Source organism: Parus major, chromosome 3 (genome assembly GCF_001522545.3).
Source record: "Parus major isolate Abel chromosome 3, Parus_major1.1, whole genome shotgun sequence".
In the NCBI taxonomy this organism is placed as follows: Eukaryota; Metazoa; Chordata; class Aves; order Passeriformes; family Paridae; genus Parus; species Parus major.
The window spans coordinates 111,285,108-111,296,580 of NC_031770.1; the positions used below are offsets into that span (position 1 = coordinate 111,285,108).

Consider the following 11,473-nt stretch of genomic DNA (forward strand, 5'->3'; position numbering starts at 1 on the left):
CACTGGGTCAGGTTGCTCAGGGCCCCATCCAGCCTGGCTTAGGAGGAATTAAATCCCAGAAACTGATGCCATCAACACAATCTCCAGCAGCTGCTAATTCCACATTCAGAGTGCAGATCACATCCCAAAAACCAGGTTCACAACCTTGGGAACTGATACCACAACCTGAGACAGCCCAGCCGAAAACAAATCCCGCAGCGGAACCTGCCAGAAGGGCTGCTGATGGGTTTCCAAAAATAACCCAGTCCCCCCTCCACAGTGCCTGATGTCCATTTACTTACAGCCACCTAAAAATAGCCCTTTCCCATTGGGATCGATGGCAGGAGCTGACAGAAGTGAAAGGAGCTCATCACTCCACAAACACAGGACTAAAGGAGATAAAATACTTTGAAAATACAGCGTAGAGAACAATCCTGCTCTGGCCCCGAGACAGCCAGCTGGATGGGCCTAATAATTCTTCTCCAGCACCAGCTGTGATTGAATTTATTTCCATTTGGTGTGATTAAAAAGGAAGAGATAGATAAAAGGGAGAACAAAAAGTCCAAGATTTCAAAAGACACTAAAAATAAAATAGTTTGTGTGAGCTCGGCACCCTACCTTGACAATTTTTATCTGTGTCAACCAAGCTCAATAACCCAAAAGGAAGGCAGAAGTAATTTATAGGGGGGGGGAAACAGAGGCATGGAAATGTTAAAATTCAATGTTACCAATTCAATCATCAATGAAATCAACAGCAGGAACAGGTTTAAAGGGCATGGTTGAGGCACCATGCCCTGAGATCCCTCAGAATTTACTCTTCAAGGAGCCATTTCAATCGTTTCCATTGCCTGGCAAGTGCAGATTGATGCTGAGGAGTCCAGTCCAACCCAGCACGAGTTCCAGCTGATCAAAGGGAGCCACTGGGCCGAGCCCGTTCGCTCCTCCCAGGGAAAAGGAGCTTCCTCAAAACTCAAACACACAAATTTGGCAGCAGGAGGCCTGAAATTAATCCCTTTATTTAAACATTAACGACTTTAAGCGTCTCTAAGCAATTGTAAAGGCTTTATTAGAGAAGGCAATGAAAGCTTGTGTGAGCAGCCAAGTCAAGAGGAAGCCAAGGTTACCTGCACTCACTTTCCGATATCGACTTTGACAGCACAAACTCGCCCTGCAGAGAGCTTGTACCTGGAATAAAGAGGACAGCAACACCTTGCTGCCAGCTGAAGTCTGTGGGCAGGGATGGATGGAGCAAACCCTCCTGGAATCCATCCCCATGGCCACCAAGGGTAAGAGGAAGTGCAAACTGAACCTCACTGACTTGTCTTCTGAAACCATCCCTGGCAGATGCTGATTACCGTGACAGCAGCAAGGTTTCTGATGCAGTCTCCTGTGTGGATATTCAGTAGGAAAACCAGTGACTGGAACAGGAGCCTGGAGAGCCTCCAGCCCAGCACAGCCAAACCTCAACTGGACAAAGCCTTGAGCAATCCCATCCACCTCTGCCCTAAGCAGGATATTGAATTAGAGACTTCCAAAGATCCCTTCCAAACCTGTTTGTTCTACAATTCAAAGAAATGCCAGAGAGCAGGTGGAAGCCTTTCCTGGACATATCTGAACTAGATAAAGTTGTAAAGGATGATAGTAAAAACCTCTCTGTAAACTTTTCATTGGATGTACGAGCTGGTGGCAGCGAGGAGCCTCCAGCACACTGTGCTTCCCTCCCTCCAACATTCACCCCTGGAATACATCTCCAGTTAAAGACACTTACACCACTTTCACACTAAAATTCAACGTGTTTTAGTGGCATTGTAGGACTTAATACTTGTAGGAGATAATAAAACATTCATGAGAGCAAAGCTATGAGGTTAAGTGGGTTGGGCTGGCATTAAAAGACATTTAAGGGACAACCTTTTAAGGACCCTGCTCAATCACTACACAATCATTTCCCCAAATCCTTCCATGGATCATCCAACATGCAAGGTGTGCACATCCCACTCTGGATCCTGTCTGCTTGCTGTAGTGGGAGAAAAAAACCTGTCTGAATTGCAGATATCATCAGGTTTGGCTTTTTTTTTTTAATGCCTCCCTATTACTGGAAAGTAACTATTGAGTTTCACCAAAGTCAAAAGCTCCTCTCAGGTTCATTTCCCTCTCAGCTGCTCCAACAACTGCCTTGCCAAAATCCATAGAAGACAAAATCTATAATTCCTAGGATTCGCATTTTGAAACGGCTCCAAGAGCAGAGCAAAGGTTTCACCTTTAAGACACTCTTGCAAGGCACACAGCTATCTCCCTGACTTTGCTGGTCCTGATCCAGATGGGGAAAAAAAAAATCCCAAAGCACAAGTCAGTTTTTTTGCTGACCAGGATTACCTGACTTAGTATCAGCAGCCTTCAAGGACATGGTCCAACACACCCAAGTGGAAATCACCAGTGCTGGATACAGTTCCCTTAAATCCTCTAAGCCTCTGCTTCTCTGCTGGAACTGCTGATAAACACACTTTTAGACTATTTTCATAAAACTGAAGGTCAGCAAATGATTTGCTAATTAAATCTGTCACATAATTCTCAGCCTGATGCATAACTCAAGCCAGCTCCACCGAGCAGAGCGGCAGGCGTGGGTCAGCTGCCTGTTCTGAGGTGTCACAGGGCTGTGGGGTCACCAGGCCTTGGTGACAGATTCCTCAGAGCCACATCTTGCAGCAAGCTGTGTTTTGCAGCCTCTCCAAGCCCTGCACCCACCTCTGCAGTTTGTCCATGTTTGGTGACAGGTTCTTGCTTTGGTGCATCCCTTGGCTCTGCACAGCTCGTCCTCCTCCTCCTGCAGCTCCTTGCCCAGGGTGGCTTTGCAGATGAAGGGTAGGAGATGTTGCACTGATCAATTCCCAGCATCTAAAATGATCCTGACTCTTTTTAAAGTCAATCTGAAGAAACACAACAATCCTGCCCCAAAAAAAAAGTCTCCAGTCTTGGGAGAGTTGTTCTATTTTCAACCAGAGGAGGGCAACCACACACGTTCACAACAGGCACATCCTTCTGCCTGAGACAGAAAATGCACTTTATTCACATTCCCAACCACTAGAAGAGTTGTCTCATCTTTCCCATTCTGCCTTATTTATGTCAATTCCCTTCCCTGTGGTATTTAAAAAGCATTCCCCGGACAGAATCACAGAATGGTTTGGGTTGGGAGGGACCTTAAAGATCATCCAGTTCTACCCCCTGCCACAGGCAGGGACACTTCCACCATCCCAGGCTGCTCCAACCTGGCCTTGGACACCTCCAGGGATCCAGGGGCAGCCACAGCTGCTCTGGGCACCCTGTGCCAGGGCCTCACCACCTTCTGAGTAAAGAATTTCTTCCTAAAATCCAACCTAACTCTGTCCTCTGTCAGTTTAAAGTAGCAGAATACATTCCTGTGCTAAATAGAACCTGAATTCCTCATCCTCCTGTTCAGCAGCAGTTCTTGTGGATGGACCCAGAAGCCACTGAGCTTGTCCAAACTGTGTGTGCCACTGACCTCAGGAGAATTCATCAATCCCAGCTGGGAACTCGGGCACTGGGAGCAAAGAAACTGCTTGTGACATGGCTAAAAATACCAAAAGGACTGGGGATATTTTCTCCCTCTCGTGTACTCCTGCCTGCCCTGCTCACACGAACCCTTTGGAGCCTGGACCAGGCTGCCCTGATGCTCTCCTGCCAATTTTGAATCATCAGATGCAGGGGAAAGGGTTTGCTCAGGAGAGCAAAACCACCCAAACTTTGGTTTATTCTTGAGGCAGAATATCCTACAAGTAATGCCATTCCTCAGTACTCAGGTGGGAAAGGCAGGAGTTGGTGGGATAGGGCCCAGGTGACTCAGCTTTTCACCCTCTCCTCTCTCCCTGTGGACACTTCCACAGCACAAGGCACTGGAGCTACGGGGTGAGACACAGGAATTCACTCAGTTCAAGAAATGGAAATTCAGCAACTCCATCAGCCCTGATTTTTAAGGATACTCATTTCTCATTATTCTCTGTGCTAATAAAACTAAAACTTTACGAGTTCAGCTAATCTGGGATGCTGTTGCATCATCACCTGATGTTGATGAACAATTATTAAAGAGAAAAAAAGCAAAGAGGCAAACAAATCCATGCTTCTCCTCCGGCCTGGGGTGGTTTTTGGTACTGTTATCAGTGAAAAGGGAGAAGAAGGAGCTCTGTGGTTTTGGTATGGGCTGCTGTGGTCCCAAGGCCTGTTCTCTGGCCCAAATCCAGCCACTTTCATGCTCCTGAGGTTTCTCACCTGCCCAAACACCCAGGCCACATCTGACTCGCCTTGGAGGTTTGGTTCCTGGTTTTACCAGCTTCTGGATCAATGGCAGCTGGCTGAGGCCACCATTGGGTGGTTCCAGCCTGGATGAGCGAGTGAAGAGCAGCTCCTGATGTCCCAAAGCTGAGCTGTGCACCCAGCTGGGAGCAGAGCCAGGCTGGGGAAGGAGTGGGAACCCCAGTTTTACACTACCCCATGGCATTCAGTAACAAATCCCATCAACCTGGGGAGGGTTATTACTCCAGCACGTATAAAGGAGATGCTGAAGTGACAGGGAACTTCCCTTCCCACCTTTTGTGGGGATAACACAAACCAGCAGAGCAGAAAGACATACAAAACATCACTTTTCAAAGCAGCAACAGATTTTTCTGTCAAAGGAGAAATTTCACAAGGATGTCTTGGGCATGGGTGGATTCGTGGCAAAACAAGCAACGCGAGAGACACACGACCATTTCTCTTCTGAGTGTTGAAAAGCTTTCAGTAGATTTATAAAATTAGAGCTGCTTGTGTTGAACATCTCAAAGGGAAAGGGGAGGGAGAGGAAGTGTTTCCCTCATGCAGCTCTCCAGCAGCAGCTCCTGATTGTACTCAGTGGGAAACACGGAGCGCTCTCAGCACCTTCCCTCCCATCGAGCTCCAGGAACAGGGGAAGCTCAGCAATTTGCAGGATTTGGGTCCTTGCTTTTGTTCCCCTTCCTTCTCTCCCTTCCCCATCCTCCCTTTGACAAGCAAGGATGGAAAGACTGAGGAGAACACAGCAATTAAGGAATTTGAAGCCTTGCTAGCAGCTACTCTGAATGCAGGCACATGAAGCAGCAGGATTCTGCTGGTGACATTTGGACCACAAATGAAGTCCCCAAGAGTAATAAACAATCAGGTAAAGAAATCTGGAAAGAAATTACCCAGCACACCTCGTCTTCCTGGCCCCCATGAGATCCATATAAAATGTGTTAATGCATCTGATTATGATCTAAATTATGTACAGAGGCTCCTGCCAAGCACTCTGTGAAGTTTCTTTATTGTTAAGTTGGAAGCTGTTGAAGAATGGTCCAGTCATCATGTTTCAAATTAGATTTAGGGAAAAAAACATTTTCCTACTTTATTGCTGGCTCAGAAGACGGGAGAAGGTCGGGATGTGGGTTTTCTCTGCTCAAGAAAGAGCAGGAGGAGTGGGAACAGAACAGCTCAAGAGCCAGTCTGTTACCTGTCCCTTACTGTCACCTGAGCTGTGTGGCTTTACTGTACCCACACATGCCAGAGAATTACTGCAGTTTCAGCTTTCTACACATTTTTTTTTCCTGGAAGTGGGGGTAAAACACCAAGGTGTTCCCATGCAAGTTCTCCACAGGCCCAAAAACTTTGAAAGAAAGGATTTCTGCAAGAGTTGTGCAGAGAAGGGCTGGCAAAACACCATGTGGGATTTTCCTCACACCTGTGAGGATTACCTGAGCTGTCACTTGTGCTGCCAGTCCTTTGTGCTGCTTGGAGGCAGGTGAAAAAGCTGTTTCTCTCCCCAGCATGCCATAGGAGGACTGGGGCTTTTTAGAATAACTCCCAGGTGTAAATACAAATCTGGGAGAGCATCCAGAGGTGTAACTGCAAGCCTGACAACCTCACCTGTGCTGAAAACTCCACCAGCCCAACCTGTGCCTTCTCTTCTGCTGCTGCCTGGCCAAGCCTTTGCTCCATGGATCAGCAGCTCCTTCCTCCTGGCAGGGCTGGATTCCCAAGTCAGAGCCAAGGTCACCTTGCCCAGAGGAGCTGGATTTTAAAAGGAGGGTCCCTACAGGTATTAAAAGTCTTCCATCCATTACCTCTGCCCTTCCTAGCTCGCAGCTGCAGCCACAACTGCATAAATCCAGACTAAGCAGGGCCCTGTGGAGGTGAAATAGGATATAAATAGTTCTTACAGGTTTGTTTTGCTCTGCATATGCACATAAATCACACACACACATACACATATATATATGACAGATATGTCTGCACCTCATTGAATCATGGAATGATTTGGGCTGGAAAGGACTTTAAAGACAATCCCATTCCACCCCAGCCATGGGCAGGGACACCTTCCACCATCCCAGGGTGCTCCAAACCCTGTTCAAACCTGGTCTTGGACAATTCCAGGGATCCTGGGGCAGCCACAGCTTCCCAGGGCCACACCACCACTCTTACAATAAAGAATTTCTTTCTAATATCTAATCTAACCCTGCAGATCTGCAGGAAGTTAGGGATAAGAACTACCATTTCTAGCACCGTGGTAATGTAGTGGTTTAAACACCCAAAAAATGCTTTAATGTAGGATCACAGGCTGGATCCCAGCCAGGCAACAGCACTGCTTTTAAAGTAGTATTTATCTCCATAAAACACTTCCTAAACAACTCGGTGCTTGAAAATAAAGCCTTGTTAAACAACCAGATTTTAACCTGGAATTCTGCATGCTGGCATCCTCTGCTGCTCCAGGTAAGTCTGATTCCCTTACACAGCATGGTGATTTTCTTTTTAAGGAAAAAAAAAAAGGAATTTTTCTCTTTCAGTTTAACTTTGAGGCAAGATGGAAGACCACAGCCTGGCCTCAAAGACCTGAGAGCTTTTGAACTCCAAGTCAACAGGCTCTCACAAGAGCTGAGCTCGAGGGCTGCTCTGGAATAAATCAAAAAGGATTTACTCTTTCACTTCAACAAGGCAGGAAAAAAAAGCTCCATGGATGCACAGATATGGGGTTGGGGAGACAGCTAACAGCTTTAAAAAAATAATAATAAAAAAAAAGGCAACTTAAGAAGGCCATGATGGTTTGATAGTCACAGTCCCAGAAGCTAAACACCATTGTGCATGGCTGGATTTCCTGCAGGAAGTCACAGGCACGGTAGCTAAGCCTGCTGGAAGCTGCTCAGCCCAAAAATAGATGCTCCCAAGGACACTCCTGGAGAAATCCTCTGACAGGGAGTCAAAAAGGGGCTTGAACTGGCTGTGTGTCATCAGAGAGGAGCAGAGTCCATGGCCAAAAGGCCATGAGAGCACCTAAGGTGATTTGAGCTGTACCACTTCAAGTTTTCCCAAGAGCAGGAGTCAGATTGAGCAGCCAGATTCTGACCTGAGTAACTCTGGTGGCTCTCAGTCACAATCCATGTGCTGCTTCCACTCCAAAACTTGGGCTGACAGAGCAGCTTTGTGCAGGATGCTACTGTGCCTGGTGGTGTCCTTGTGTCCCTGTGCCAGGAAATGCCATTCCCTGGAACAGGCAGGAGTGACACCTTCACTTCACTCCTGACACCTTTGCTGGAGCCCAAACTCATCAGCAGTTTTGACAACATTCCAGAGCCTGAGTTTGCCTGAAGGAGCTCAGCACAGGGCACAAAATCTCATCCTCTGGCTTCCTTACAGGAGTGAGAAGAAAACTGGGGAAGGAGAAATGTGCTGCTGGCAGCAATTCCAGCCTCTGCAGTGAGATTGGAAGGCTCCCAGGCAGCCACACACCCCCACAAGAGCTGTGATCAGCACCCATGGACTAATCCTCACACCTCGATTACAAAGAGTTTGGGGACAAGAATCTGCCCAGAGAATGATGCTGAAGAAGAAGAAAAATGTTCAGAGTCCAACTTCCCCCTGAGCTGTGTGCAGGGATTTGGATCCCCAGGCACCCAGACACTGAGCTCAGACCATTAGTGACATCCAACACTGCTTTTAAAATCAGAACTGAAAACTGCTGAAACCAGAATATTGTGAAATGCTGCTTCTTCGCCTGCAGTTCTGCCAAATTAATTTGGCTAAAACTTTCAGCAATTAATGGATGATTAAATGAAGGAGCTGATGGCCAAAAAATATGTAAGGGGCTTGATTGAAGCTCTGGGGTTGACATTGTGCTGGTCCTGCCCTATTTTTACAAGTTTTTCTCATCTCACCATTATTTCAACTGGGCTGTGGGGAGGAGAAGAGTGCTGTTAGAAGGGTGTGAGATGTTTCAGTAAATTATGTAAAAATCCAGATGGGGAAGAAGCAATTTAACCCTGGGTGCAGGGCAGCCTGGCACTGCAGTGCTCCTTTGTGCTTTACCTGTTGTCCCTCAGCTCCTTGGCTCAGACCTGTCCCACATCCCACATCGACTCCTTCACCACCTCTCTTCTTTCTCCCAGCGCTGATCTCGAGGGTTTCCCTCCTGTTTAACAGAAAAACACAGACAAAAACACATGGATTCAAGAAATAAGTTATGCATGGCCTCGAGGCACTGTGCAAGAGAGGCACTGTGACATAAACATTCCTTCTGGACCTCTCCAAGCAGGGATGGAGTGACCTGGGAGAGTGGGAGGTGTCCCTGCCCATGGCAGGGCATGGAATGAGATGAGTTTTAAGGTCCCTTCCCTCCCAAACCATTCTGGGATTTATGACGTGGTCTTAAGCCTGGAAGCTCCCACAAGTTTGACATTTTGGGCTGCTGGGGAATAAGGGAGGCTGAAGGACACTAAAGGGGGAATCAGGAACAAATGAGACCACCTGGAGGAGGGATATTGCAAATCTAAAAAGGAATCAGACGTGGGTCATCAGCTCCCTGCTCCATCAGTTCTGAGCCTGCTTCCAGTCATTCTCCGCTTTCTCAGCTCATTTCACACAAAATTCTGATAACTGACAACACTCAGGTTACATCCATGCCATCATTTCCCAAAAAAATATTAAATAAAATCATTGTCTCCATTGTTCCCTAAGTGCTAAGGTCCAAGAAGATCACTGCAAGCCACCCAGCCCGACACACCACAGAGTTCCACTCACCAAGTCCAGCCCCAAGCCCAGCAATTCCCACCAATTCTTCATCCAGCTTTTTCCCTAGCTCAAATCCTCTCCCAGCCACACCTCTGCTGCAAACAACCCATCTGATTTCAGCAGACAAACAGATAAATAAAATTAAAAGAAAAATAAAATACCTTTCGTTAAGAAAAGCCCGAGGCTCCAGAATTATCCTTCTGCTTGGCCATCAGCAGCATTTCCCTTTGTTTTAAAATAAAAAGGGCCATCCACATCCTGCCTTCATCCTCCTACCCAGCCTCTGGGACAGCAGAGCATCTCAACCTCCCTCTCCCCAGCCTGACTCTTGCTGGTGTGTTCCATACCCGCCGCCTCTCCCCAGTCCCAGCTCCCAGCAGGGAGTCAGGGCTGGTCCTTGGAGGCTGGCACTGCTTATAAAGGCTGATTCCATCCCCTTCCATCCCTTTCACTCTTCACTTCAGCTGGCAAAACACTTCCTGAGTGCCCACATCTTTGGGATACAAAGAAGGAAAACACATGGTGATGGGAGCTCCTGGCAGGCTGCGGGTCCTGGCAGGGTTCCATCCGCACCCGGCTACAGAATGTTTGCAGAAACAAGAGCAGCCACGACCCTTCTACCTCTCCTTCCTTCCCTGATTGCAAAGTTCTTTGCAGGGTTCTCCAGAAATCACGAGAGGAGATGTTACTCAACACAGTTCCAACGTGACCTGTGAAATCTCCGCTCCAAACCTCACCCAGGTTTGGACCCAGCACGGCCCTCGCCGCCTCTCCCAGGGCTGGAGATGTTTCAAGCCCTGGGAGCAAGCTTGGAATGCTGAGAGTTTACAAAACAATAATCTGGTTTGTTTTTTTTTCCTTCAAAGCCACCAATTATTCCGAGTCCCTGTGAAACTCTGGCCACTCGGGGCAAAGGAGCCAAGGAATCATCAGGCAATGGGGATGCCCAAATCTATCAGTGGAACAAATCGCTCTCCTGAGAGCCACAGAATTGTTTGGGCTAGAAAAACCTCAGAGATCATCTCACTTCAACCCCCTTCCAACACCTTTCACTAGAACAGGGCTTAAGAGTTTTTTTTTAAAGCCTGATTTTAATGTAAGCTCTGGAAAACATCAGGCTCTTCATAGAATAAATGCCACTTTATGATTAAAGTGAAGACCTGTGTCTAATAAACACTATGTAATTAATATGATGTAAAAATTCCAGCATATGTTAATATTTTATTCTGATCACTCTCATTAAAGCAATAACAGCACCCCAGCACAGGCTCACCCCCCAAAAAAAGGGTGGTTTCTCCCTACTCTCCATCAAAGAGGTGGCAAGTCGCTGTTCCAACTTCATTTTATATTTTATTACTTTTTACAAGCCAGCTATGCTAAAAGGTTGCACCAGTAATTTAAACTGCAGTTGTCAGCAGAAGTGAAGGACATTGTGGGATACATTTTATTCCAGCTCTTTTATTGCCTGGCTCCTTGGAGTGATTCAAGCAGCTTAAGGATTTTAGAGGCTCTGTCACAACAGTTTCTGGCCCGTCTCAAGCTGCTATTTGAACAGAAAAAAGAAAAAAAGTACCCAAAAACTCCAACTTTCAAAGAACTGGCTGGACCAGCAGAAGCTGCTCAAGACTCAGCAACTCCTGAATGCCACCAAATTGTTCCCTCACGACAACAGGCACTTTCTGCAATGTTATTCCCGTTTGGCAGAAGGGGAGGGGGATCCATAAAAGGGGGAAATGCTGATTTCTGCAGCTCTGCCAAGCCACAAGAGCACACAGAAACACATCGTGACTCTCCCCACCATCAGCAGCCAGCAGGGCTCTGTCACATCTGTGGGGACAAGGCAGGTGACAAACTGGGGACAGGAGCACTACAAGGCTGGCACAGACCCAATCCAGGAAAGCCTCCAGCAGCGCTGGCCAGCCAAGAAATGTTTTGAAGAGAGTTCTGAGACAGCAGGCGCCTGCTTTCCATCCCAGCAGCACCCCGGGGTTCTGCTGGATTCTTCCCTACAGATGATCAAAAAGCAAATTAATTCCTTGACCTCAGGGACCAAGACCTTCTCCTCACCACCCCAAGCTGGTGGGAGATGTTGGTTTTCATCCCCATCCAGCTGCCCTGGACACTGCAGGGCTGGAGGGGGAGAACATCCCGCTGCTGAGACATGTGCTGGCTGTTTTCCTGGCACAGGACTCCATTCCAGATCCCACTAGGGCAACTATCCCAGAAAAGCAGGGAAATGCTGCTTTGTGGGAGCGTGGAGGAATGGGGCCATTCCTGGTCAAAGCACGGCAGAGTGAAGTGTGACTGAGCCCAGTGTCCCCAGTGTGACTGAGCCCGGTGTCCCCAGTGTGACTGAGCCTGGTGTGTCCCCAGTGTGACTGAGCCTGGTGTCCCCAGTGTGACTGAGCCCGGTGTCCCCAGTGTGACTGAGCCC

The 11,473-nt window shown here is 47.7% G+C and overlaps 1 protein-coding gene across 6 annotated transcripts in view; it reads right to left on the reverse strand.

Moving 5' to 3' along the window:
• EXTL3 (exostosin like glycosyltransferase 3) overlaps nucleotides 1–11,473 on the reverse strand; it is a 132,591-nt gene that overhangs the window by 40,425 nt on the left and 80,693 nt on the right. For 5 of the 6 annotated variants that reach the window (XM_015622153.3, XM_015622151.3, XM_015622149.3 and 2 more), the window contains one exon: nucleotides 8,338–8,440. The exons of the other annotated variant lie outside the window; for it this stretch is intronic. The gene's annotated coding sequence lies outside the window, so the exon portion shown is untranslated. The remainder of the gene's footprint in view (nucleotides 1–8,337; nucleotides 8,441–11,473) is intronic. 6 annotated transcript variants of the gene reach the window in all.